Below are 27,361 nucleotides of genomic sequence, written 5' to 3' on the forward strand. Positions count from 1 at the left end.
CCGCATTTCGCAATATTAACGCGGGCTGTGTGAGGAACCATGGAAGAATAATTAAGCGCATCCTATGCCGGACTGAACTCTAAATGAAAATATACCCAGGACATGACTGATTGACTGACTGCCTGACTTTATGCCGCTTTCAGCAATATTCCAGCAATATCACGTCGGGGTACCCCACAAATAGGCTTCGCCCATGTCGGGAAATCGAACCCGGGTCTTGGACGTGACGGCGTTAACCACGAGGCTACCCGTCCGCCCCGAATGAATGATTGAATGAATGAATAAATAAATGAATGAATGAATGAATGAATGAATGAATGGGAAAACGTTGACATCGTCAAAGACATTGTATGTCAAAACAATTTTTGTCAGTAAGCTCGTTTTTTACGGCTACAATCTAGAGCCGTCCATTTTACGAGGTTGAAATATGACTTTCAAAGCTCTTAATGCTGTGTGCTAGGAGTAGCAGATGTTTGATGTGACGTCTGTTTTACGGTCGACTGATAATCCAGTCCTTTACGTTACAACCTTTATGTTACAACTGTGCATTTTACAACGCCCAATAGTAGGAATCGGGAATCTGTTTTGGTAGATAATCGGGCCTGATGGATAGATAGATAAATGAGACTGTGTCGTTGGCGTTTAATATTATATTGAAACCAGTGTGTACCCTCGCCAATTTAACCTTATGATTTCCAACCCTTTGAAAATATCGTCAATGCTTAATTAGGGCAAAAATACATTTTGCTTAGATGGTTACTGAATTAAATTTGATCAACTTTGCTGTGACCTTGAGCTTAACTCACAACGGGTCACATGGAGTTCAGAATTATTGGGGGCACGGGTGGCCCAGTCGTCTAAGGCGCCGCGATTCGCTGTGCAGAGTTGCGTCCCTTGGGCACGCCAGAAACCTATGATTGTGGGTTCGAATCCCGGTTCGCCTCGATTATGTTTCTAGGTTTGTCAGCACCATACCCGTGCTCGTGGGTTTCACCGAAGTGGTAAACGTCTGAGACCTGCATCACTTCGGGCTTTCCTCCCACATTAAGCTGACACGCCGTGATATAACTGGAATACTGTTAAAAGCGGCGTTAAACCAAACTCACTCACTCACTCACTCAGAATTATTAGATAGTGTTTCTGTGAATGTGGCGCTCCCTTTTCGCTTGCACCTTTCATGTGACAGAGATACGAGAAGGCATTCCCCTAGGGCTTATTGTGTAGGTTTTACAACATCCTCAGATATCGATATGGTGTGCCGCATGACAAAACATAGAACATAGATCAAGTTACTTTTGAAATCCTAGTCTCAAGTAATGAAGTATTTATAGACTGTGGTTATGTCACTGGCAAAAATTGCATTAAGACGAAAGGAAAACACATGTAGGCTCTAAGCTGAGAACAGGTCTGTCACCCAACAGAATGAAGTAGGGATTGATGATCGCTTCCGAGACTGTAGATTACCTTGATGTCATTTTGAACGCTGCGAAAAAACACACCAAACAAATATATTTAAAGCTATATCTGCGCGAAAACACATCTTGAATCTTGAATTATTTAATATTTTTAAATCTCTGGAATAGAAATGCTCGTTACCTCTGTAATAGGTTGAGACGGGACTCATTTGAATCTAGTCAGTTTTCATCAAAGGTCTGAGTCAGAATTGGCGTGTGTGAAGTTGCTGATTGTTGGTGGTCGAAAGGATTGACACAGTTATGGGCCTACTAAGTTGATATTTCAAGATGCTATGTTGAAGTTCCAAGGTGCTATGTTGAAATTTCAAGATACTAAATTGAAGTTTCAAGATACGGACTATGTTGAAATTTTAAGAAAAAAATCGTGAAATCTTTAGATAAAAAGTTGAAATTTTAAAGTTTGACTTGAAATTTCAACGTATGTACATGTACCTTGAAGTTTCAACATAGCATCTTGAAATTTTAACAGATGGCCCTGAGGTTTCCTTAGATATATCACCGCGTGTCATAATAATGTGGAAGGAAAGCGTAATTGCCTCATGTCGTTGACGTTTAGCATTTAGGTGAAACCCAAGGTGATGGGCATAGACACATCAATTACCCTGATGGTACACGCTGTAGCAATTCGTGATTCTAACCTACGAAATGTGTTGAGCGTCGGTAGACACAGTAACTTTCAAGGGCCAATTTAATGTCATCTTTCCCTACGTGTGCTGACGGTAGGGTAGGCCATGTCATATCGTTTCAATATAATTATAGTGTCATCACGGAAGTTTATAATTATTAGTTGGTGTTGGTGTTTGACGTTGCGATGGTGAATCCATTATGCTTATAACCTAGTTCCCATTGGCATCGTGAACGTGGCGATCATATGTATATGATACTCTAACAAGTCGTTAGAAACAACAAGAAAGTTGTTAAAAATTCATAAAAATGTCATAAGTATGTGTGTGTGTGTGTGTGTGTGTGTGTGTGTGTGTGTGTGTGTGTGTGTGTTTAACGCGGCATTCAGTGATATTCCAGCTATATTGCATACATAACAGTGATATATGTTATTAGCAGCGCCGCCAGGGTATGTCGACACGCTTTCAACCAAGTCACCGAGCCTGACCACCCAATCCATTAAGTCGCCTTTTACTACCAACCAAGGGTGCCGGATGCAATTCCAAGTATAGTTATACGTTGCCATTCTTCTCTGTAGTGTCTCAAAACATCCCAGTGTTTGTTTTCATAACATGCTCACTTGTTTCTATTGTAACGTTCGGGAAGTAACAAAGCAGTCACATATCACTTGGTGGCCTGACACTGTTAACTTTAGTCAATCTGGCAAATGTGAACGCTAGACTAATGATGCGTTGAGGTGATACATGAACAATATGATGGATCTATATTTGTCATGAACACGATGAAAGGGGATGTTGAGGGCATTGTAACAGGCTATTGACGTTTTGTGATACAAACACGTGTATTAGGTTAACAAGGGAATCGTACAGATGTATTAAGGAGGTGATGGATAGACGTAACAGTTGTCTTGACTACCTGGGGAAATGTTTCAATTTCTGGACAATAATAGTATTCTGATACATATAACACGATTAAACGTGTATTTGCTTTGGAAAAGCTTCTTTATGAAGCGGGAAGAGGATCAATCTGTTTCCTTGACAACGTTAAGGTTTACAATCGAACTTTACCCATGCTTTGTACATAGAATTTCCCAACAGTGCCAATCTCTTCATGAAATAATTCCATACATTACAAAACAACACATGATACGATTCCTATAAAGGACAAAAAGGGTAAGAAGTAAGTATATATGGTATATGTAGTACTTTAATGCAATGTGTAATTATCACTGTAATTTGTCTACGACGTGTAGGTGTAGCATTGGTTCTGTAAGGTGTTGTCTGCGTGTGGCTGCATGTGCTCGTTGACATTATCCGTTTGGAACATATAAGGAGAACAAGAAATGCCAGAATGGACGTCACTTAAGATAAATTCAAGAACTATGGAAGACCACAAGGGACGTCATGTCATCGTTTAGTAGTCCAAGCACGATGTCGCGATGTCACTTTTGGTTTTTCATGGACATTTCATCCATCGAGTGAGTGTGTCATGTTAAACGCCGTTTGAACAATATTTCAGTGAAAAAAGCCCAAAAGGACGTTGGTGAACAGAAGTATTGTGGAAACATGGAAATGTTGGCTTCGAACCTAATACCAGCAAATCTGTAACCCCACGTCATACCAAAGAGGGTTAAAAGCTGGTACTTGCAGATACCCTGCCTGGCGCTCGGCAAAAAGGACTGGTCGGCTCGGTGTCAGTATTCTATGTCTGAGTGGGGTATTCATGTTAAACTGCGACATGGTATCTTAGGGAGCTAACACAATAAAACGGTATTTATCCGGACTAGTACAAGCACACACACACACACACACACACACACACACACACACACACACACACACACACACACACACACACACACACACACACACACACACACACACACACACACGTGCATGGATGTCGCTATATAGGTACATTAATCTTGAACGCGACGTTAAACCCCATTTCACCTCACCTCACATCTAAAACGACGACCTTCAAAAGGAAAAGTATGTAAACGAGGCTATTTGGGGAGTGAAGAACTGTATCAGAAACGTACTGGAACTTGTATAGGTTCTGTAATTAAACACTGAGAGAAACAACGGGTACATGGCAGGGACATAACTTAAATTAACTATACTATAGTTGGTCTCTCTATTTAAGGATATGACTCTAGTCTCGGAGTAGTACCGTACTGACCTTCCGACGTGCAGCGTAATCTTCGTCTTTACCACAATGCAATGCAGCTTTAGGTTTTACCGGAAGGCGATGGTACAGCTGAACACGGGCTTGAGGATATTGGTCTGCAGAAAGTGAAGTAGACGGTTCTTTTTCCGACTGGAGAACTCTATACCTGGTTCACCGTTGTTCAATAAAGTATCGGGAAGTGTTAGTCCTTTCACATATGTATGTATGTGGTGCTCGAAAGCAGAGTATTGTAACTTCAACGGAAACTTCATTAGATTAAAAGCCATAGCAGATGAATGCATTCAATACTGCAGGAACACAAGTCTGCCACCAAGTCTGATTTAATATAAGAAAAGGCAAATAGGATTTGGATCGACGGGAACCTCAGTTTGAAGGGAATATGTTAGGTACCTTTATCCTATTCCTCCAGAATAGAGAGCGTACACCCTGATAAAGATCTTTTTGATTCCGTCTCATATTTATTCAGCTTACCTCTTAAATCATTAATACTTTTATGTATTCGTATTCAAGTTGATAAACACACGGGCCCTGGTAAAGTGAACGTTATATAAACGATTGATCAAATACATGTATATTTGCGAACAGCAGCGGTTTGAAACTGATAATGATACTCCTGATAGAGAAAACAGGGAAATTGGTTTTTCGGTTACAACTGTGTCACCCATCCAGCCACTCTCCGCCGTTGTAAGGTGCCTGATTTGTGTCACAGGCAACCATCCAACTACTCTCCGATGTTATGTTCCTTTACTTGAGGGTTTGTTTTACAGTCACCCATCCACAACTTTTAAAGTTGCTTTACTAGCCTTTGTGTCATAGCCACCCATGCACAACTTCCAACGAGACTTTACTTGCCTGATTTGGGCAACAGTCACCAATCCATCCACTCAGAGATGTCGCTTTACTTGGCAAATTTGCGTTACAGTTACCCAACCACTACTTTTGACGTTGCTTTTCTAGCCTTTGTATCATGGTCACCCATCCACCTACTCTTCTATGCGTCTTCACGATACGACTAACAAATAACCTATGCCCTAAAGAGAGAAAACTAAAACTCTTTTTCTATCTGTCCAAAATAATCTGTTTAACACTTACACTGCGTAAGCAATATGAATGGTGATTCAGGCTGTGCAGTTATTTACAAATAACTTCAGAAAAATCTGATTTGGAAAATGAAAGGCCGATAATGATACTCCTGATAGAGAAAACAGGGAAATTGGTTTTTCGGTTACAACTGTGTCACCCATCCAGCCACTCTCCGCCGTTGTAAGGTGCCTGATTTGTGTCACAGGCAACCATCCAATTACTCTCCGATGTTATGTTCCTTTACTTGAGGGTTTGTTTTACAGTCACCCATCCACAACTTTTAAAGTTGCTTTACTAGCCTTTGTGTCATAGCCACCCATGCACAACTTCCAACGAGACTTTACTTGCCTGATTTGGGCAACAGTCACCAATCCATCCACTCAGAGATGTCGCTTTACTTGGCAAATTTGCGTTACAGTTACCCAACCACTACTTTTGACGTTGCTTTTCTAGCCTTTGTATCATGGTCACCCATCCACCTACTCTCCGATGCTGTTTCAGTGCATAATGTAAACTGGTTATTTTCGTTGATAATTTATATTTACTTGAGAGACGTATGACACGGCCTGACGTTACTTCACTTGCCTGATTTTGGTAACAGGTAGCCATCCAATTACTCTCCAATGTTGCTTTACTTGGGAGATCTGTGTTACAGTCACCCATCAACCTGCTCTCCGACGTTCCTCTACTTGATTTGAGACATTTGCGTTGCGACATCAGTTTAGGTCAGTAATATGTTACATGATTCAAGGTAGTTCACGTGTATCACCTCTCTCCTCTCAACAAATACAGTGTCATTCATATTCGTAAACATTGGCATTATAAAATGTGTTTTTTGACTTGACATTTAGTGTGTGACATAAATCCTTCTATGCGTCTTCACGATACGACTAACAAATAACCTATGCCCTAAAGAGAGAAAACTAAAACTCTTTTTCTATCTGTCCAAAATAATCTGTTTAACACTTACACTGCGTAAGCAATATGAATGGTGATTCAGGCTGTGCAGTTATTTACAAATAACTTCAGAAAAATCTGATTTGGAAAATGAAAGGCCGATAATGATACTCCTGATAGAGAAAACAGGGAAATTGGTTTTTCGAGGAATACAATAACTTCATTTATGGATGGTATAAACGCATTTGTTGCGGGCCTCCAACACGTGCCCTGCATGTGAAATAAATTGTGAACGAGTAATAAGAATGGTGACACGATGGCACGTAGCAGCAGTCACTACGCTCAGGCGCCTTTATTGAAGTCATTCTTCATGTTCCTCTAGTGTATGGGTGTCATTAGTCACGGTTGTGTCCATTCCATAAGGACTTTTACTGACCGGAAGCGACATTTGATTACTACGCGTGATAGGTGGAATGAAGGGGATTATGCTTAGGATGACCTACCAGGACCGATCAATCGATGTCATCCATATTGTTTATGTATTTGATTCACAAGTTTTATAATTCCACGACACCTTCATTTCGTCGGATTTGTAACACTCTTATATGGATACATCATTTAATCCCGTTATAAGGTCGCCTGCACTCCCGTCAAAGCATCATTAGCTAATGACGGATATGGGTGAGGACTTTAAGAGGCGAATAAGGAGATGTACGCATTTCACATTGTCACGAGCCCAAAGCATAAGGCGCTGGAGGACGTAGAGTTAATACCGAGTTCCAATTGGCACGTCCTAAGAAGCGTGTGACATATGCACTTTACGTGTCTAATATTGTACTGTGCAATAAAGCTAAGTGTTAAATCGCTTTTCTATAAGATAATATTTTTGTTCTTGCATAATGTATAGGGAATTGATTTTTCCATCAGAACATGCAAACTGATCCGGTATTGTGTAACTGTTGGAACAGTTCTTAGACAAAACCGATCTATGGAACTGTTTCATAGTTGTTTTGTATGTGCTTGTTAATGTATGGTGTCAGTGCCATATGAGCTATTATCGCGCTTATAAAACATACGCATTGTGTAAAATGTTCTGAAGTTTAATTGCTAATTTCGAGACGTGGGTCTTCGGTACGGAAGCCTTTCAGAGCCATTTGTTTTTTTCTTCAAATTTCAAGATGCTAACTTGAAATTTCAAGATCTTATGTTGAAATTTTTCAAGATACTAAGATGTAATTTTATGATTATTATTTGAAATTTCAGCTTAGTATCTTGAAATTTCAACTTTGTGAAACTAACATTTCAAGAAAAGAAACATGGCCCCAAGACGCTTCCGGAGTTATAGGGTGGGTGTATTCGGTGAATATCCAGTCGACCAGTCCAGTTTGTTGACCACCCAAGGAAATGATAGCCATACAATATATTTACTTATATTAAAGAATATCTTATTTAAACATTCACCAGCTTCAGATAAAGGCGGGCCAACAACTCTCAATTTGTGGAGACCAGACGTGATGAGTCGCTAAAAGTTTCTTCACCCTATCAAGGGAGATGCAATGTTCTCTCACGTAGGTGCCATTTCTAATCAGAGTAACTGGCAGCCGTTGGATTTTGACAGTATCAGTAGACTGCTAATCCACCATAGACACTGGTAGCCCACAGAACTCATTACGGTCCTATCTGAACTCCCAAGCTACTTCTGCTGGTGAGTGCCTGTCAGCAGTGCATGTGGAGCACTGGCTATTATATTGTTTCTGCATGTGTCATGGGACAGGGGTTGACATACAACTATGAATCTATTTAAGCACCAGCGACGAGTAATAAAGCTTAATTAGTCGCCCTTAGTGTCTCATTATTCTGTGGGTGTTTGAACATGCTTATCGATCCTTCCAACGTGTATGCATTCGAGGGGACTGTTGGTTCCTTGATAATTTTAAGTGAAATCAACACAAATCAAGACGTTCTATAGTTTCCCTAAACGAGCTAAGGATGTGGGACACACTTTCAATGTTAATGTTGATTTTGTAGATGGTTCTGTACTGCTGGACAGCACAAAAAATGAGTGTCAACCAAGAGAAGTGCCATATCAAATCGGCCCAGTTTTTCTAGGTGAGTGTGGGGTGAACGACCACTGCATCGAGTTTATGTGCAGTGTGTTGAGAGGGAAAAGCAATCCCGCAGAGTCCTTCGCTTGGATAAAGTCGGCTGGCTTGAAAAGTGAAACAGAAGGCTTTCTGTTTGCTGCTCATGACTAGTCACTTCCCACTCGAACCCATCAATGTGTGATTTTGCATCCAAATGTAAATATGATATGAAGATTATGAAATGAATTTAGTGAGGCTATCCACCACACTGTCAGTGGATGCCCAGCTTTGGCACAAACACATCTTAAGCGACATGATCGAGTGGATCAATTCGTTTCTACAGTCTTCGCTATGCTTGTGGTTTTTGCCGCAGGTTTATCCATGATACAACCAGGAATATGTAGAAGGCGTCATGGAAAATGAACAATACAAAATTCTTTGGAATAGGCCCGTATACAGCATCAGACCTTTCCACGCCAACAAACCTGATCATGTCCTTTTTGATAAACCAATGAAATCGTTTTTGACTCTAGTGTGATAGACAAGATTCAGGAAAAACATTGCAAATATGCTTTCGAAATGTCACGCTTGCATCCCAAATACCAAGTTGTCCAACTCCCCATTGTTCTCGGTGCCTTATGTTTGGTATCTGTTGACTGACATTGGGAGAGTACCCGGGTTTGCTATCAGGAATACCGCCCTTCTGACAATCTGGGTAATGCAGAAGGCTGCAGTGTTGGTGAGTCTTCACATTCTCCGAAAAGATATTGGTGGGTTCGACTGGGCAGCGCTTCCTGAGAGAAGTCCCATTCGCTGTCTGGACTGCGTGTAGAAGGGGCAATGGCCCTGAGCTAATGATGAGCCTAACTAGCCTGGCTGTGTCAGGATCACCAAAACCCTCTTATCTGCACTTTTTTTTATTAATCTGTAAAATAATAAATAAAAGCGACAAAAACCCTTCCATATCCATTAGAAATCTTTGGCTGAAACAGGTTAGCATATCCTGCCCTCGGTGGCACCCGTCACACATACATGCAAAGGAAAGTCAATTGTTCACCTGAAAAAAAACCCATCCACATGTCTTTCATACAATTTGCTCAAACTTTACTGAGGTAGAAACTTTGTTCAGGTGATGTACATTAATTAATTGAAACGCCAGCTGACACAAATGGATGTATTGTTCCGAAATATACCATTTTTAATCTTTGTTCGCGGGTAATACGTCGTTAATTGTAGTTACACTGACTAGAATGCATGTGTTTTTTATTTTAGACCTATTTATATTCATCAAAATATAGTTGCTGATTTGCACCATGGAACGGGTTGCCTCCGGCATCGGCTGACACAAGCTCCTCACAGCGCTGTCACATTTCATTAATGTTGAATACTTCCATCAGGGAGTGTAATAGAAACTCGCAACTGAAAAACTGTTACGTTTACAAACAAGCCATGATGGCTTCGACGCTGAATACGTCTTTCACAATAAAAGGTTAGTTTAATCGTCACATGAAGTTTAAACTGTCATGCAAATAGCGTAGTGTAGAAAATGTAGTGAAGCGATATTTTCAGAATAACTCTCGAGTCAATCATTGTGGCGATTGAATGAAGTTTAAGCAATATTCATTGAAGCAATATTTGGTAATGGGGTACGGAGGTACGCCATTATCGTGTATTCAACGTGTCAAGAGAACGCTTTAATCATTGAATTACAGATCCATTGCCAAAGGTAAACGTGTCTGGACAATTGTAAGTCATGACATTTACTGATGTTCACAAAAACCTTTACCAAGTTGAAATTGGAACACATACGAAAACAACAGATTAATTTGAACGTCGACGACAAAACTTTTATTCACACTATAAACCAAATGCATGATTGTGAGCAATATGTAACAGATGTAGCAGTACTGATGGAGAGCTACAGACAATGGTTGTCTCGTCTGCTAGTATTTAACCCGGAGAGTGACCCTCTGGTAAGCGCAGGCCGTTGCCAGAACATTCAAATGACAAATAAGATCATTGATATATGTGAAAAGCCAGGCAGGTAATACACGTCCCTGACCAACACGTTGATCAATAAAAAATACACCTGAGCCACAACCTATGTTGCATAAGATTGCATGGACCAGTAGGCATTACGCAAAAGACGCAATGACATACCAGTTATACCCATGTCATATAGCTTTAAGAACAAGCCATCAAGCAAACACATCATGGTGCTCGCCATCTCCTTCTCCAATATGGCAACGCCACACCGTGCGAGTTGGTCGACACTTCCGGAAAAGCAACAGCGTATAATGTATTGCCTTGACCGGATATATCATCCATTCATGTTTGGGGCTTGAATCTCGCGTCAATCTCGTACCGATTGAATGGGAGTTTGAGGCTTATTGATTCAAGCTATGCCGGGTAATGGGGTGTCCCATTAACGGGAAGCGTAATTGTACATATATCAGGCACATTCGACATATAAGACCTCGTACAGAGGACATCATGAGCGTCGATTTAAGCAAATGGGATACAAGGATATCCATCAACCAAGTCAGCGAGCCTGACCACCCGATCCCGTTAACTCGCCTCTTAGGACGAGCGTGGGTTGCTGAAGAACAATTCTAACCCGGATCTCCAGGGAGTCTGTATGACGTCACTTGGTTTACTGTCTGAACTTTTGTATCTTCTTCATTTTGATGGAAAGAATTTATAACATAAAGGCAATGTTACTTTAAAAATAAAGTATTTACATCAACGAATCAAACATTTTTGTTATTGTGCATGGAGACGTGGTGGTGTGAAAGTACCACTTATTTTAAAGCGGCGATAGGTTGACGTTTTATTTTGTAAATGTGCAGAGCAGAAAAAGAGAAATAGGAAGAAGAGAAATGCCTGTCTCGCTACACGGCTTGACTTAACACTACATGTTTTCAGGTATGTGTAAATGACATTGTGGTGTTCAGTCGGAAAATGTGTTTGTGCCACAATGCGTGTGAAGTACTGAACTTGCCCCAAGGCGTTTAATCAGATGACACAGGTTGTGTTTCTGGTCGATATACATATTCACAGTTATAACATTACTTGTGACACAGGTCACTACGTCCAGTTAAAATATCAGCTTAACCATGAACCATGTTCTTCCAATGCATAGCTTAAATGTCATTTTGGTTGAAGGGCATACACAGTCGTTTGATTTGTCACACGCACACGCACACGCACACGCACACGCACACGCACGCACACACACACACACACACACACACACACACACACACACACACACACACACACACACACACACACACGAACACACAAGCTAGTTCGGTGGGATACAAACAGACCGGACATACTTCATCATACGGCTTGGGTGTGTGGATTGCATGTAAACATGTAAAGTCGGAAAGCGGTGGTTAGTTCAGTTACTCGAGTGGGCCGCGATTCGCTGTGCAGAGTTGCGTCCCTTGGGCACGCCAGAAACCTATGATTGTGGGTTCGAATCCCGGTTCGCCCCGATTATGTTTCTAGGTTTGTCAGCACTATACCCGTGCTCGTTGGTTTCACCGAAGTGGTAAACGTCTGAGACCTGCATCACTTCGGGCTTTCCTCCCACATTAAGCTGACACGCCGTGATATAACTGGAATACTGTTAAAAGCGGCGTTAAACCCAACTCACTCACTCAGTTACTCGATTGGCAGCTAAAGTCTGGGTCGTACACAATATGGCTGCCAAACAACGGTTTATTGTATGTCGTTAAATGATGCAACCATTAAGATCGATAACTAAGCGATATCTCACCATTACGTACATATCAAAAGTACATTTTACAGCAACTAGAGAAGAAATACTGGCAAGAAAACTTAAATATTCACCCGAGCTTGGACATTTATCTGCGAGATGTTACTGCATAAACGTACATCAGGGACAATTCTATATATCCACGCCTTGGCAGGGATGTTTTATTACATGTACTAGGCATTTCTGTGAGACCAACAACATGTTTATTCACGACTTTAATATAAAATGGGTGATCAAACAATAATGGCACCATTTTTCTTCTCGACCCATTCCTTTAATCGCTGGTATGTGCCATTTAACATGTCTCTACTATACATATAGATCACATTTCGACCGCCTCCGTGGTCAGGTGGTAGAACGATCGCCAGGAGAGCGAAAGGTCCGGGGTACGATACCCGGACGCGTCATACCAAAAGACAAGGGCACTTGTTGTTACCCTGTAAAGGGACTGGTCGGCTCGGAGTCAGTTTACAAGATGCCAACACGTACAGGTCAAACAGAGAGGTACTTAACACTGTACTTAATCTGTACACAGTTCATACAAACAAGCATCTTCTACTCATTGATCCTGAGCTTCCACAGACACGACACAAGCTGAAATATTAATTGGTAAAAGGTCAGATGTGCTAGTGTTCCCTGAGCAGATCGAAATTTGTGCGCTTAACTTGATTCAGCAATGGATATGCAGCGCTAATTCGATATTGAATAACTGTTGGAATTGGGCTTGTATTCATTTAGTTTTCAATTTAACATACAGCTTGGTCGTTGTTTCTTTGAATACCGCTTTATTCTTGAAGCTTATAAACGGAACGCGATTCAAACTACATCCAGTGCTACGTGTCTTAGGATATGCGTCTTAGCATTTCTTTCGAGAAAGTGATTATCCCTTTTCTTTATCAGCTCACAAATAGCAAATGTATATACTCATCTTTCTTTATAGGAGACCTTGTGTCTTTTGCCTAATTATCTAACGGTTTTTTTCACAACGAAGCCCTTCCAGTGAGTGTTTTTCCGTGACCAGGTTTTGTGTCTATAAAAAACTCCGGAATTGTCTTTGAACGGAAGCCAATGATCATTCTTTGTTGGATTATATATTCATGTTCGGCGACATGTCGCCTGTATTCTACGATAGGGGGCGCCATCAGCAGTCTCGCACTCATTGGTTACAAAGGTTTTAATTGGCTAAAATCCTTTGACGTTGTCTTTCCTCATCGATTATCCCCCAGTTACATTCGCAAGACATTTCTGTTAGTCGTCACGTCACATATGCATCACTTTTAACAACCAACACTAACTAGTAATATGTTTTCATTGAAATAGATAGACAAACTAGATTCTTAATGGAGTGAAGGTAGATCTATTGGACCTCGTCAGTAGTACTGTCAATATGATACCACACTCTAGTATTAAACTGGCAAAGGATCGGAAATGTTATGTTGACAATGCCCTTGCAAAAAAACACCCAATTAGTGTAACAGTATTAGTATTAGAAGAATATATAGATCAAACCATCCACAATGACATTAGTAACCTTATTTGTAGATCTCATTCATTCCTCGATCTGATAAATCTCCTCATAAATACCTGCGTATCAGCAGCTTGTTTTTTTATCTTTACTCCGCTGGCTATATATCAGAGAGGCACATATTGGTATTGGGTTTCGTGAGTTTCTCTGATCAATATACACGTTAAAGGCGACATGGTAAGCTACCACGATGTTGACGCGTGGGTTCACGTCGTTCCCCGAGGTCTGTTTGAGTGGCCTTCTTGTCACTGTTTAGCAGCTGTTCGACAGGTACGAATTACTGTCTCAGGCTGTCCCTGAATGTGACGTCATCGAGTCCTTCGATCAATCATTCGATGCAACTGATGTCATTCTCCCGCCAAAAACTTTTATCTTGGGTCTGTTTGACAGGCTTAGTGTCCAGTGATGAATGGGTATTGTGGTAGCCAGGTCGTTGGGCATTACGACAGAAAGAAACTTTACAACAGCATAGAAAACCCTTTCTCAATTACTGACTTACTCCGGAACTGCCATTTCCCCAGTTTTTAGCCTCACTTACTTATGGCCCTTAGTCTAGTTCTACACCAACCCTAGTTCTACACTTACCCTGCCATTATCCTAACTTTGTTTCTCCCCTAACCTAGTTCTCCCGCAACCCTAGTTCTACCCCACCCTAGTTCTACCCTACCCTAGTTCTACCCTACCCTAGTTCTCCCGCTACCCTAGTTCTACGCCTATCCTAGTTCTGCACTTACCCTTGTGCAGCCCTTACCTTATTTCAACACTTACCCTATTTTTCCCACTACCCTAGTTCTACACTCGCTCTAGTTCTACACTTATCCGGGAACTACCTTACCTTAGCTCTACACTTACCCTACTTCTCCCATTACCCCAGTTCTACACTCGCTCTAGTTCTACACTTATCCGGGAACTACCCGTACCTTAGTTCTACATTTACCATAGTTCCCCCACTACCCTAGTTCTACACTTATCCGGGAACTACCCTTACCTTAGTTCTACACTCAGAATTGTTCTACTTCTACCCTACACTTACTCTTGTTCTCCCGCTATCCTAGGTCTACACTTATCCGGGATCTACTCCTACCCTTTTTCTATACTTACACTAGTGCACTACTTTTACCCTACAGTTACTCTAATACAACAGAACTGAATAGTCCTTGAGACTTGTGTACGTAATAGAAAATGTATGTGTCTTTGCTCGTAATAAAATCAGATCACGTACTGTGAGTACCAACGGCAAAACGTTTATCCATAAAATTAGAAATGTCTGTGACTTAAGGGTATTCATTTTACACGAAGATGAAGCAACAAATTCAATAATACGCGGAATGAGGTGTGGGGAACTTTGCGTGGAATCGAATGTAAAGTAAGAAACGTATGACATTTGCGAGATGTATGTAAGACCTGTGAAATCACCACGGTTACGTAACAATTTCGTCTCTCATATTTTAAAAGAATTAACAATAAGCCAACTGATATTCGGGGTGTGATGATACTTACAGGAGAAAACGATATTGTTAAAGACTATGCAAACGCATTGTTGATACCAAAAAGCATATGTGCATAAATAAACACACAACCCCAATGATTGTTTACAGAAATAATATTAACTAATAATCCTCCAATATAATCATCACATCCTTTCTACCATACAGGATACATATAAGATCCCACCTGACGTGAGGTGAAAGTCACTTTAACAGCGGGCAATGGGGATTTTGCAAACATACATTTAAACCCAAAATGAGGGAATATTTATCCCCAACACACTTGGAGCATGATATGTACGTATATAAAACCGGTTTAAACACGCAATACTGAATACCACAACAGAATACCTGGCCTGTGCTAGAAAGGTGGCTAAGAGGAGTGGGGTATGACTGCCTGTTGGATGATCGTCCATATGGGGTTAGCTCCAACAGTATGTCAATACACCCAGTTTTTAGTCCTGTAAACGTTATAACTATGCACTGGACTATACCACAATTGCAGACAATAGACATATAGTTGCCATATAAAGAAACTGGTGCTCTTACCTAAAACAAAATGAGCAGATCTAGTTGGCGATGTTGGTGTCCAGGCAGTGCAGGCAGAAAGAGGCTGTTAAAAAGTTTAGGGGTCCCACGGTGGCACTGGCCCTTGTCATGTGACCCCATAGCCCCAGGCAATTGGCTAAAGCTGTTGCTATGGGACCCATGAGACCAGTGCCGTAACCCCCAAAACCCTTTTCTAAAATTACTAAATTGGCAGGACATTTTGGTTACTGGTGTAAGGAACTTGGGCAAAATATCCAGCCTTTACATGCACATTAGCAATATCATGATGTTAAACAGACTTTTCAATATTCAATATATACAGATGTTCACAAGAAACTTTACCAAACTGAAAATTGAAGATCTACAAAACGAAAGAATAATTTGAACGTTTTGGAAAATTGAGTCGTCACACATACAGACAGACAGACAGACAGACGGACAAACAGACAGACAGACAGACAGACAGACAGACAGACAGACAGACATATTCATTTGTATAAAGGCCAATTGACCCGTTGTACAAAAAACATTTACATCATATATTTGTTGATGTAAGAGATGCCTAATTGATACCTTTTTTTTTTGAGAACACGTCCATTAGAAACTTTGAAAAAATTATCATTGTATCATTGTTGGTTAATTGATAGTCTTTCTACACAAAAATAATGATGATTAACTGTCTTCGGGATATACATTTCCCGCCGACTTGCATAAAGAGGACAATTGTATATAACATGAAATTCATTCACAGTTACATGACAGTGTTTACATAAGACGGCATCATCCTCAATATTAGCAACTCCCCTACGAACATGTTGAATACCAAAAGTATTTTGTCTACATCTAAACTTGGTTATTAGCCTTCTATATTCACAATACTTAATATTTCACAATTATTTTTTGTAAACGATATACGATTTATGCAGTTTTTTTAATGAGAGGGTCTTGCTGTCTACAGATGCATGCCAGTCTTGAAATGGACAATATTTAACTCTTTCGCTGAACATATGTACAAATAATTCTGCATTGCCAACGCTTTGTGCAACCCATACATCACCAATACTGTCCACAGAAATTCGTTTATGCAAAGACAGGCTGGAAGTACAAAACATAAATGTTCCCGAAGGTTACATGTAACATAACACTAATCATGGCATTGTGTTAAAACTTTATGTTTGAGGACATTATCTTTACTACACATTGAATCTTCTTGGGACACTGGTAGCATCTTTAAAGTGGACATGATCCACTGTCGGAATCCGAATCTCATATTCGTCCCGCCAACTAGTCTTGGTGTCAGTACCATACCATCATCGTGTGTGTTTTTTTAACCAAAGTGGTAGGCCTTCACAACAAGCATCACTGCGGGCTTTTTTCAACATTAAGCCGACGTGTCATTATAATAGAAATACTTTTCAAAATCGGCGTTAAACCCAACTCGCTCACTCATTACGTCTTTCTTATAGTTATGAAAAAGAACAGCTTTTTAAGCTATTTAACTACGTAATCTGGTAATGCTTCCATATGAGATGGAATTAGGTTTTAACGACTATTATGCAAACTCATTTCAAGGAATGAAGAACGGTAGTAGCCGTTGAGGATGTAGTTTACCGTTGAAAGTGTGAGTTGTTAGTGAAGTCGCCCGATGCATCAACTTGATCAATATCAAATTAAACATTCTTTCACAGATCCATTAGATAATTCGCCCATTGATCCTTTGATGTCGTTCTCTACCTTAAGATTACATTTAATCCATGTCCATTAAAACTTAGAATTTTCTAAACATCGTGTTTGCCGGTAGTTAAATTGAATACAGATCTTTAAAAAGTTCTGACGTCAGGGGTGATTAGAAGCATCAAACAATGTTTCTACCGAAAGAAAATGTCTAATATGATATTCAAAGACATTTGCATCAAGCAGTGCACTATATTCCCATATTACAAATACAACTCATGTAAGTGTGGTGTGTTGCCAGCCTGTTTTCCGATTGCCCTGGTTTCGTGTGGCAGCTGTACTAGATTAGACAACAAACGCTTCCTTTTTATGCAAATTTTGCTACCTCTTTTCGCGAGCACCTGGCGTCATCACTGATTAGTAGTGTTGCCTCCATATACTTTTGCAAAGGGAGTGTTGTGTGGCCCTGGCAAAGAAACACCAAGAATACAGCTTTAAGTCTAAGAATCATGTTACGATATTCCTTGTCTGACATTAGAGATATATATTTCTTAGGCTCTTATATAGTTTTGAACTCTCTATACAACCTGCACCTGGATCTACTGTTCAACTGAAAACACATAAATATCAGTGCATGTTTACATACCTTTAGATTTAGATAACTACGCAAAACCAACATCCGTGTGAACATAACACAAATTCGAATATATGACATGACAGAATTATCACAAAGGCAGAATTCTCACAATGACAGAATTATCACGATATAAAAGCATGTTGTGGGCCTTTTTAGTATCCAGCCACCATGCATCCCTATCAATGTCAGCCAATACATAACAGTTCTACACAGAACGTTCACATACAAAGAGTAACGACCACATTCACTATAAGCAAAAGCAATTGGTGTCTGGAGTCCAGCATTAAGAATTTTCTCATATGTTATTAAATGTACATATTTTATCTTGTCATATCTTTGTAGACCCCATACTTAGAACAATGTGACAGAATTGGTTGTATTTCTGTATCATTTTCGACAAAGTCAAGTTTGCTTAAATTGACAGTTACTTCCATTAGAGCTCGTTTACGTTTTGCAGTCTTCAATGCATTTATTTATTTTTAAAGTACTAAAGAAACTAATTTTAAAATGTTTATATCAAATAACAGATAACATTTGCTTCACTTTATAAATAAGGCGACAAAACCCTTTCAATAATTAATAGAAATTCAGCATAAAGCAGAGTCGATTGTACAATTCCGACTATGTCATGAGCATGTGTATATGAATCACTATCAAATACTAATAATACCAGATGTTCGCGAAAAGGTGAGTGTATCTTGCCTCACCGGTGGCACCCGCCACAAACACATGCAAACGCAAGTCAGTTGTTCACCTGAAAAAACCATGGTAACCACAATTCTTTTGCCGATAAGCTACAACCTCTATTGAGTATAACAATATTTTTCTTTTCTTCATTAGACCCCACACATTTGCGTTTGATTCAAGAATGTGCATTTGCTTCTGTAATCCTTGTATTGCGTCATATACGAGGATGATATCAGCAGCAAATATAAGTAGCAAGTAGCAAGATGACCATGTCCGGAAACAACTATACTCCATCTTTGCCATTTCTTAACATTTCTCTTGATAATTCGTTTATGAAAAATGAAAAAAACAATGGATTTAGTATGCAGCCTTGTCTTAGTCCAAGATTATTAAGATAATCTGTACAACATTTGTTATTACGTTTTACACATGTTTTTACTGATGAGTGAGTGGGTTTATATTTGACATCACATCGGCAATTTATACTGATGAACATGATAAGATGACTATTAAGTACCTTTAACATTTTTCAATGTAAACCAGCTGTTTATGAACAATTGCAAAGTTTAGTGTGATTCACATAATCAAATGCGTTTTCAAAATCAACGAACGCAATATACAGTTTCTTTTTTCCGTTTTGATAGACATTTATTGCGTACAAAGTAAACATATGATCTACAATGGAAGAGCCCTATATTAACCAAGCTGGAGTGTCTGGTATCTTTACGTGCCAAGGTCGAATGTCGGTCATTTACATGTTTATTCCAATTACAGAAAGCAGAAAACCCCTCTGTAATTACCCGGAGTATTACGCGATCCTTTCTTATGAATTGGGACTATTATCGTTTTGCCTACAAATCGGGAAACACACAAGAGTCGAATAACTTGTTAAACAGCTTTACAAGAAAGGGCATAGTAATATTTACAGAATGATCAACAGATCAACATAATCGAATGGCAATGATCATGGACAATATCGTCATTAATATTTACACGAGTATAAACATTGGTAACTACATTCTTAAACTGATTAAATCAGGAATCATTGTCGATATTCGACTGACAATGAGATCACCCTGAAATGCTTCTAATTTCTTTCCAAAATCTAGCTGAGTTTTTACCTGCTAGTTGAAGCTTTGTTCATTTCTTACTCTTTAAAATTCGTTTAGCTTGTCTACATACATATTTATATACATTCTTTTACGTCAGTAAACACATTTATGTTCTTATGTTCATCTGTTTTATTACATCTGATTCGTCTAAGACATTATCGTGCTTCTCGCTTAGCTTGTTTACAACCAATCCCACAGAAACTAGAAACAAACAAAGGCCTTTTCATACATTCAGCCGCACCAAGGATAAGATCGAATTCCACCATTTCAATGATCTCATTAAAACAAGCACTTTTGTATCATATGTCAAGAAACACACAAGATCGGGATATATTCCATTTATAACAATGTGTGTTTTTTCTGATTACATTCTGTAGTTTTTTCCTTAAAGGTCTTGCTTGGCTTACGTTCTAAGAGTAATCAAACTGACATATGTTTAGATTCTGTCGAATTCTGACGAATGATGTACAGTATGTGTCGATGGTTGTTGATCCAATACAATAGTCTACTACACGGCATCCTTGTTGGTATATATAGGTATAACTACCATCACAATCTCCTGCAGGGTAACAAATTTTGGTATTAATTCAACTTGTCTCAATTACGTTCTGTGAATATAAGTACCAGAAAGAATATATTAAGGATTACGGTTAATCTTTGAGACAGGGATTTGTTGGTACATTTACTCGATGCAGCAATATATCTCTATGTGTACGTATTGTTATGGCGCTTTGGAATCCAGTTCAAAAGAGAAATGGACATGTCTTCAGATATTAGAGTCAAGTTCATAGTACTGATGCATGTTTTTCAGATTTCGTCCTCATTTAACATACTGGCCTTATATGTGGCGTTATTTAATATGTCACTTATACCTAGTTCTTTGTCATATTATGTAGTGATGCCTGCATATAATGGTTATATTATTTGCGTCCATGTCAGTGGGAACAACTGCAAATCTTTCATGTAGGACAATCTGACTTTGGATGGCTGGGACAGAGTACATTTATTCCAATTCTTTTTATGAACGAACGTTGCTATACACAATAGAGAAGTCACCTGTGATTATAAGACCAAAAGGTTGGTAGCAGAATGATGAATATTGGCAGCCGCAAGTAGTAGAACTTACATCACGAGCTGCAACTTTCTGCAACGCATTCCTATCATGGAAAAATACTTTAATGAAATTGTGTTCGGATAGGAAAATAAAACTGTTGGTGGTTCCTGAAATTTTTAACAACATGATCTCTTTGGTGGATCGGTAACACAAATTGCCTTGTAAAGAGATTGGTTTGTGTGTTTGATCACAACTTCTATTCGTTCAATAAAGCTTTCCACTAATAACAGTCAATTAGGTTTTCATGGGCCTGATGCAAATAAGGAAGGGTTTCCTTTTAATCAGAATGTAATTAATTAATTTTGAATGGGAAATCAAATAAAACTTGTGTTTTTTCGATGGCAATCAACTTCGATGGAATATGTTTTAGAGTCAAAATGCCGTACGTTGTTCCCTGGAGGATATGGGGAACAGAGGAGTCAAAGAATGTCCTGATTTCGTCCATGTTATGACGATGATCGTTGGATTGCACTTTGTCATACCAAAAGACACTTTGGTACAAAAAGTTGATTACACATCGAAAACAACAATCTTTCCACAAGAAGAGGTCACCTGACATCCTGATATATACTGAAGGAAAAAATGTGGTTCAGTGGATGTATTATACATGCCTGGCATCGAGTGTCATATGTCATGTATTCTGCGACGAGTGTTTGCAAGTGCCAATGTTTGTCTTTTGTTAGGGAATTTACTCGGGTAGTACCAGGGGACGCATTTATGTTAATAACCCTGAATGAATGATTGGGTAATTTCCAATGGTATTTTTGAAGAATATGCACGATCAAATGTTTTAGAATTTATCTATACCGTATTTTGACATATACAAGCATGTTTAATATAGGAATGTTCATCATATGATCATCATTACTTACATGACTCTATTTCAGGTACACCAATGTAATGTAATTCTTTTTCGGGGAACAATATAGATTCAGGATAATTAAGCCCATAAAAATATGTTGTATCATAGGATAATGCACCCACCTATGGTCTATATCATAGGATATTGTATTTCATAGGATAATGTACTCAGGTATGTTGTATTTCATAGGATAACGTATTTAGGTATGACATATTCAATATGACATTGTACTCATGTATGATATATATCGTACTATTCACCGATAGGATATTGGTACACAGATGGGGTGTATAGCATTGGATAGTATGTAAGATAGTATGTAGATACGTATTATCATAGGATAGTTTAAATAATCGGGAAGCAGATAATTCATTTAAACCTACAACACGGAGACTGTATTCGACCAGACTGTGTGAGGGTTACCTATTATGGAAGGTTGTTATTCACTTCCGTTAATATCTTTAGTGTTTACCAGAGAGATTGTCGTTAGTTATTGAGAAATATGTAGAAGCAACGTTGGTATAATGCACTACTAGATGATGCATTCAATATCATTTACAAAGCTATATTTGTTTGTTTTCTATCACGTCACATCACTATCATAGTGCCATCCAAGGAAAACTGACGCTGCAGAGACAGCGGATATAGTTATAATAGTTCGATATTAATATAAAACATGAAAAACATGATCAAGTCGGTATTTTTCAATATCAATGATTGTGTTGATGTTGATGACGAGCTTTGTCTTATAGTTATAATAGTTCGATATTAATATAAAACATGAAAAATATGTTGGTATTTTGCGCAGATTAGAGAATATGACAGAAGGTGAATAGGCTGCGTCTCGTTCAGATGATAGATAGTACTTGCGTGTACTTAGTTGCTTTCAATATCAATGATTGTGTTGATGTTGATGACGAACTTTGTCTTAAAGACAACTTTATCTTAAAAACAAGCCATCATCTGACATATACAATGTCTGTGTATCCGAGGATACTACGTACCACCACCACCACCACCACCACCACCACTACTACAAAGAGGGAAACAATATACATTCAAGATAATAAAGCACATGCTAATACTCTATTCATGGTAGTTTCTTCAGACCTGTTTGTCATGAAGGTTGAGTAGAATAGGCCAGTTCACAGGTCAAACCTAATTCAAGATCAGTGTCTTGTTTGGCAATTCGCCCTAAATCATAATCATTTTATATTTGAATGTTCTGTCCACTTTTTTATCAATGGCAATGCTGGTGTTCCTTTCATTTGTGACTTTTCTGTCTGATCTTTTACTCTTCCACTTCCCCATCATCTCAATCTCTTCTTTTCTATTTCCCCCTCCTCCTCATCTTTTCCTCCACCACCTTCCCCCCTCACCTCCTCTCCTCTCCGGAGTGCTGGGGTAGCCTAGTGGTTAAAGCGTTGGCTCGTCACGCCGAAGACCCGGGTTGGATTCCCCACATAGGTACAATATGTGGAGCCCATTTTCCGGTATCCTCCGCCTTGATATTGCTGGAATATTGGCAAAAGCGACGTAAAACCATACTCACTCACTCCTCTTAGCTTCTTAAATCCCCTTCCCTATCCTCTCATCCGTCCTTTCCCCTCTTTTCCCGAATAAGGTTGCTTAAAACTTCTGAGCCTACCTTCGAAGGATGTATAGTACGCCCTTAACAGTTTGCATGCATTCAATAAAATACTTTCCATGCCGAAGGTTTCATTTGAACCAAACACACAACCAGGCAGCAAATGACTGCAGGCACCGCAGTGACTAAGTATTCTCTGTTGTTTGTAAATAGACAAAACTGCCTTCAGCGCAAGTATCTCCAACCGAAAGGACTTACTCCAACAGCCCATTCATGGGGAGATGGTATCAACATAAGGGGCTGATACTGTTGAGAGGTAATAGAGTTCGAGAGAGGAACAGAGAACATCGAAGATGATCCAAAATCAAGAAGATCTTCTGCTATCAGAACTAAGGAAAATTTGGATAAATTACATAATATGATTATGGATAGTCGACAATTCACTACATCGTCCAAAGCCAATACAATAGTCATCTCTAATATGAGAGTTAAGAACATTCATAGGAACGAACAGGGCATTACAAAGGGTTATAAGCATTAGGTTTGTGTATCCTGATCAGAAACGTTCCTGGTTCATTATCTTTCGTTTTGAAACAGACCCAGCTCGTTTTGCAACCAGAGAGTATTGTGCTCGCCACTATCACCCAGAGACTAAACAACAAGCAATGCAGTGGGGAAATCTCCTTCTCCTAAGAAGGGAAAGCTGTTGGCATGGTCACGACTTTGATTTTCTGGGATTCCATTGGAATCCTACAATGAACTACCTCCAGAAAGGTCAGACCACTAATGGCCAGCACTATGCTAACCTGCTCAGACATAAGTGTGAGAATATCAAGGCTAAACATCGTTAAAATGCAATCAAGTTAAGGAACCACCAACTCCATCAACGCAGTTCATCACAGTAAGGCTCAAAACTTTTCAGCCACCCTTCGCGCGTTTCCTCTGTCAAAGCAGCTACATTTAATACAGAAATAAAAAGTACTTACATGTTTTTCTATGAAAGAAAATTGTAAATGTCACAGCATGTGATTGATGTTTAGCGTGTAATGTGCATTTAATAGGTTATTAAACCGTCCACTCGTCCGATGTTTACAAATATTATTCATATTTTCATATGGTAATGTTGTTTTAAATGTTTTTCATCAGTGTAGTCAATGTGTAATATTGTTATATACTATTTCGCAACATGGCATCAACTTTGAAAGCTGTTACATCTGCAAATTATAAACATCACTTTGTTAGGATTTTGATCAATGCACAACATTTGAGGACTATCAGTTCAATGTATGTACGTATTTCGATTTATATTTAAAACAGTATTATAATGGAGAATATACAGTGGTGTTAAACCGTAATTCAATCAAGTACCCAATCTTGTTATGTTCAAATGAAACTTACATTATTGTACCACCAAATTCCTGTCTCAAAATCCTTAATAAAGCATGGAAGGACTTTTTCATTTTCACAGGAAGTATTTGAGATAAGTGGAGTTAATACCATGTGGATTCTCAAAAACTCAAAGAATTTGCTTGACATTTTGCTTGACCAAGTTCCATTCTGTCAAAACATTTGACTTTTCACCTTTGTACATCCAACATGACAAACTTAAGGAAACAACTTCATTCCTTGATCCCTGGATCAGAGGTTCAGGACAATGTATGAATTGTTAAAGCAAATGCCATCTGAATGTTACTGAAAAAACAGTATGTGAAATGCTTGACCTCATTGATAACGTCTACGTAATATGTGGGGGGATAAGACATTTCGGCAAGAAGTAGGCATCCTCATGGGCGCCTATTCTGCTCCCCTTCTTGTGGTTCTGTTTCTTTATGCATATGAATCGGAATTTCTGTTGGGATTTGCAAAGTCAAAACAAGGTAATCTTGCCAAGAAGTTTTACTTATTAATAAGCTTCAGGTATATCGATCATCTGATAACAATAAGAATAAAAATCAAAAAGCCAATTCCCTTCCATTGATTTTCTCACCTGAACTATATATAAAGGAGACCAGAGAGACCGGCTCATCTATTTTATATTTAGATATATGCATAAAGATTCAGAGTGACAAAAAACTCTCTGCATGACTGTATGACAAGAGGGATGATTTAAACTTTCCAATAGTCGACTTTCCCTTCATGTCGAGCAATATTCCAGGAGCTCCGGCAACACATTATTGTGTAATCTGATGAATCGATATGTGAAAGTTATACAATACAATAGGGGTTTTAAATATACAACAAACCAACCCTGAAAATATATTCGCCCGTGTTGAAACAGAATTACAAGGATTTATTGTCTTTGCAGTAACTTCATATTGAACCTGTCATTTCCCTTTGAATACCAGTGGTCTTAGGCATCGCAGTAGTACAGGGTGGCGTCCTTTAGTAGTTCCAGGATCCAATGATTAAAATGTTGATCTGTCAATAATGCCACTTAAGGCTTTCCTCACACATTGAGCCTACACCGCGTGATATAACTGAAATACTACTCAAACCTGCGTAGAATATATCTCAGAGTTGCGTAGAAGCTATCAAGCACTTGCATCATCTAGCGCAAAAGATGTCGAATAGTTCAGATTGTGCACGTATAGATATGTTACACGTCGACACATATTTACTAATCAAACTGAGAGTGGTGCTTAGACACTAAATATAGCTGTCCGACACTTAGCCCCGAATCCGCGTTGTGATCATTTTCCCTGTGTGTGCACCAGGTGTGTGCTTCTCAGCTGAAGATGTCTTATTGGGTTGACAGTCAGTGCAGCCTCCCGACTTTCTGATCAATGATGTACATTAACCTCCCATCTTTATAGACAGAGTAGGGTGTCTGTGGGAGTGACACGATGCGCGGATGAAGGAGAAACATTGAAAACAAATCCACCTATCTAGTCTTCACGGGAACGCCAGCTCTGTCATCTGGTAAGAAAGAAGCTTTTAAGGAATGGCGGTGACTATCGGTCATAGTCTTTCTATTGTAACAACTCGCAAAGTATAGACAAAGCATTTAGGTTCATAATTACCTGCAACGTCGATATCTATTCACATCCAAAGCTTGGGATGTCACTCTATGAATTCAAGAGGATGTAGCAGGAGTGCCCGGGTCACTGCTCTTGGTATTGGTGAGTTTCCATCGCGGCCTTGAAATTTCGTGCAATCTGTGCTGACAGACTAAGGATCATAATTCAAGGATCACCATCATTCAATTCTGTGATGACCCACATCCATTAGATCCTGACACGGCTAAGGGAAGAAACTCTGCAAAAGTAGCTCCGTTCCTCTGACGTAATTGGAGCACGTTTACTTTGTGTGTTACACGTTAACTAAAGAACAAAGGCAACCGGCAAACACTTTTTTGTAGTTCTTAAAAATATATATTGAAAGCGATTCCCTGGCATTCGATTGGCTAAACAACAAATTATTGAGTTTATTTTTCCAGTAAAATGAGTCCACACGCACTACCTGACTGTTTTCATCGCTTGTGTTGCGTTATTCAGTTGTGAAAAAAGTTTTCTGTTTGAAGGATTAAATATTAAGCAGTCTATGAATTTGAAGATTTTATTGTGTCAATTCTTAAATAATGAGCGACATTTGTTGTCTGGCAATTATATTGTCTTGGTTATGCTTGCGAGGCACAGTGAGATGAACCAGACTTAAGATAATATAACACTGATATTTTCACTGACACACATTTATCGAAGATGACACGTGCCTGACGCACAATATGTATGCATCTTAAGCGATTAAGTTTTCCGAGAGACACCATCACAGCTATAACAATGTATGTGTCTATCCACTTCACTTTTATGCATATCAGCTTCTGGTCTATTTCACAACTGGGATAAGCCGAGACAACGCAAGGTAATATCAATTCACATCAAAACAGTCTCTTTAAATTTGCGAAAGCTAACAACATAAAACACGTTCTACATAAAAATTCACAGTGCGCGTCTTGATGTCTTGAAAAGAAATTACATAAAACGAGACTG

At 39.2% G+C, this 27,361-nt stretch overlaps 1 protein-coding gene across 1 annotated transcript in view; it reads left to right on the forward strand.

The window, feature by feature from the left end:
• LOC124114348 (FMRFamide receptor-like) overlaps positions 1–27,361 on the forward strand; it is a 199,400-nt gene that overhangs the window by 21,995 nt on the left and 150,044 nt on the right. The gene's annotated exons all lie outside the window — the stretch shown is intronic.

This window comes from Haliotis rufescens, unplaced genomic scaffold, assembly GCF_023055435.1.
Source record: "Haliotis rufescens isolate VD_foot unplaced genomic scaffold, xgHalRufe1.0.p SCAF_4, whole genome shotgun sequence".
Lineage (NCBI taxonomy): Eukaryota > Metazoa > Mollusca > Gastropoda > Lepetellida > Haliotidae > Haliotis > Haliotis rufescens.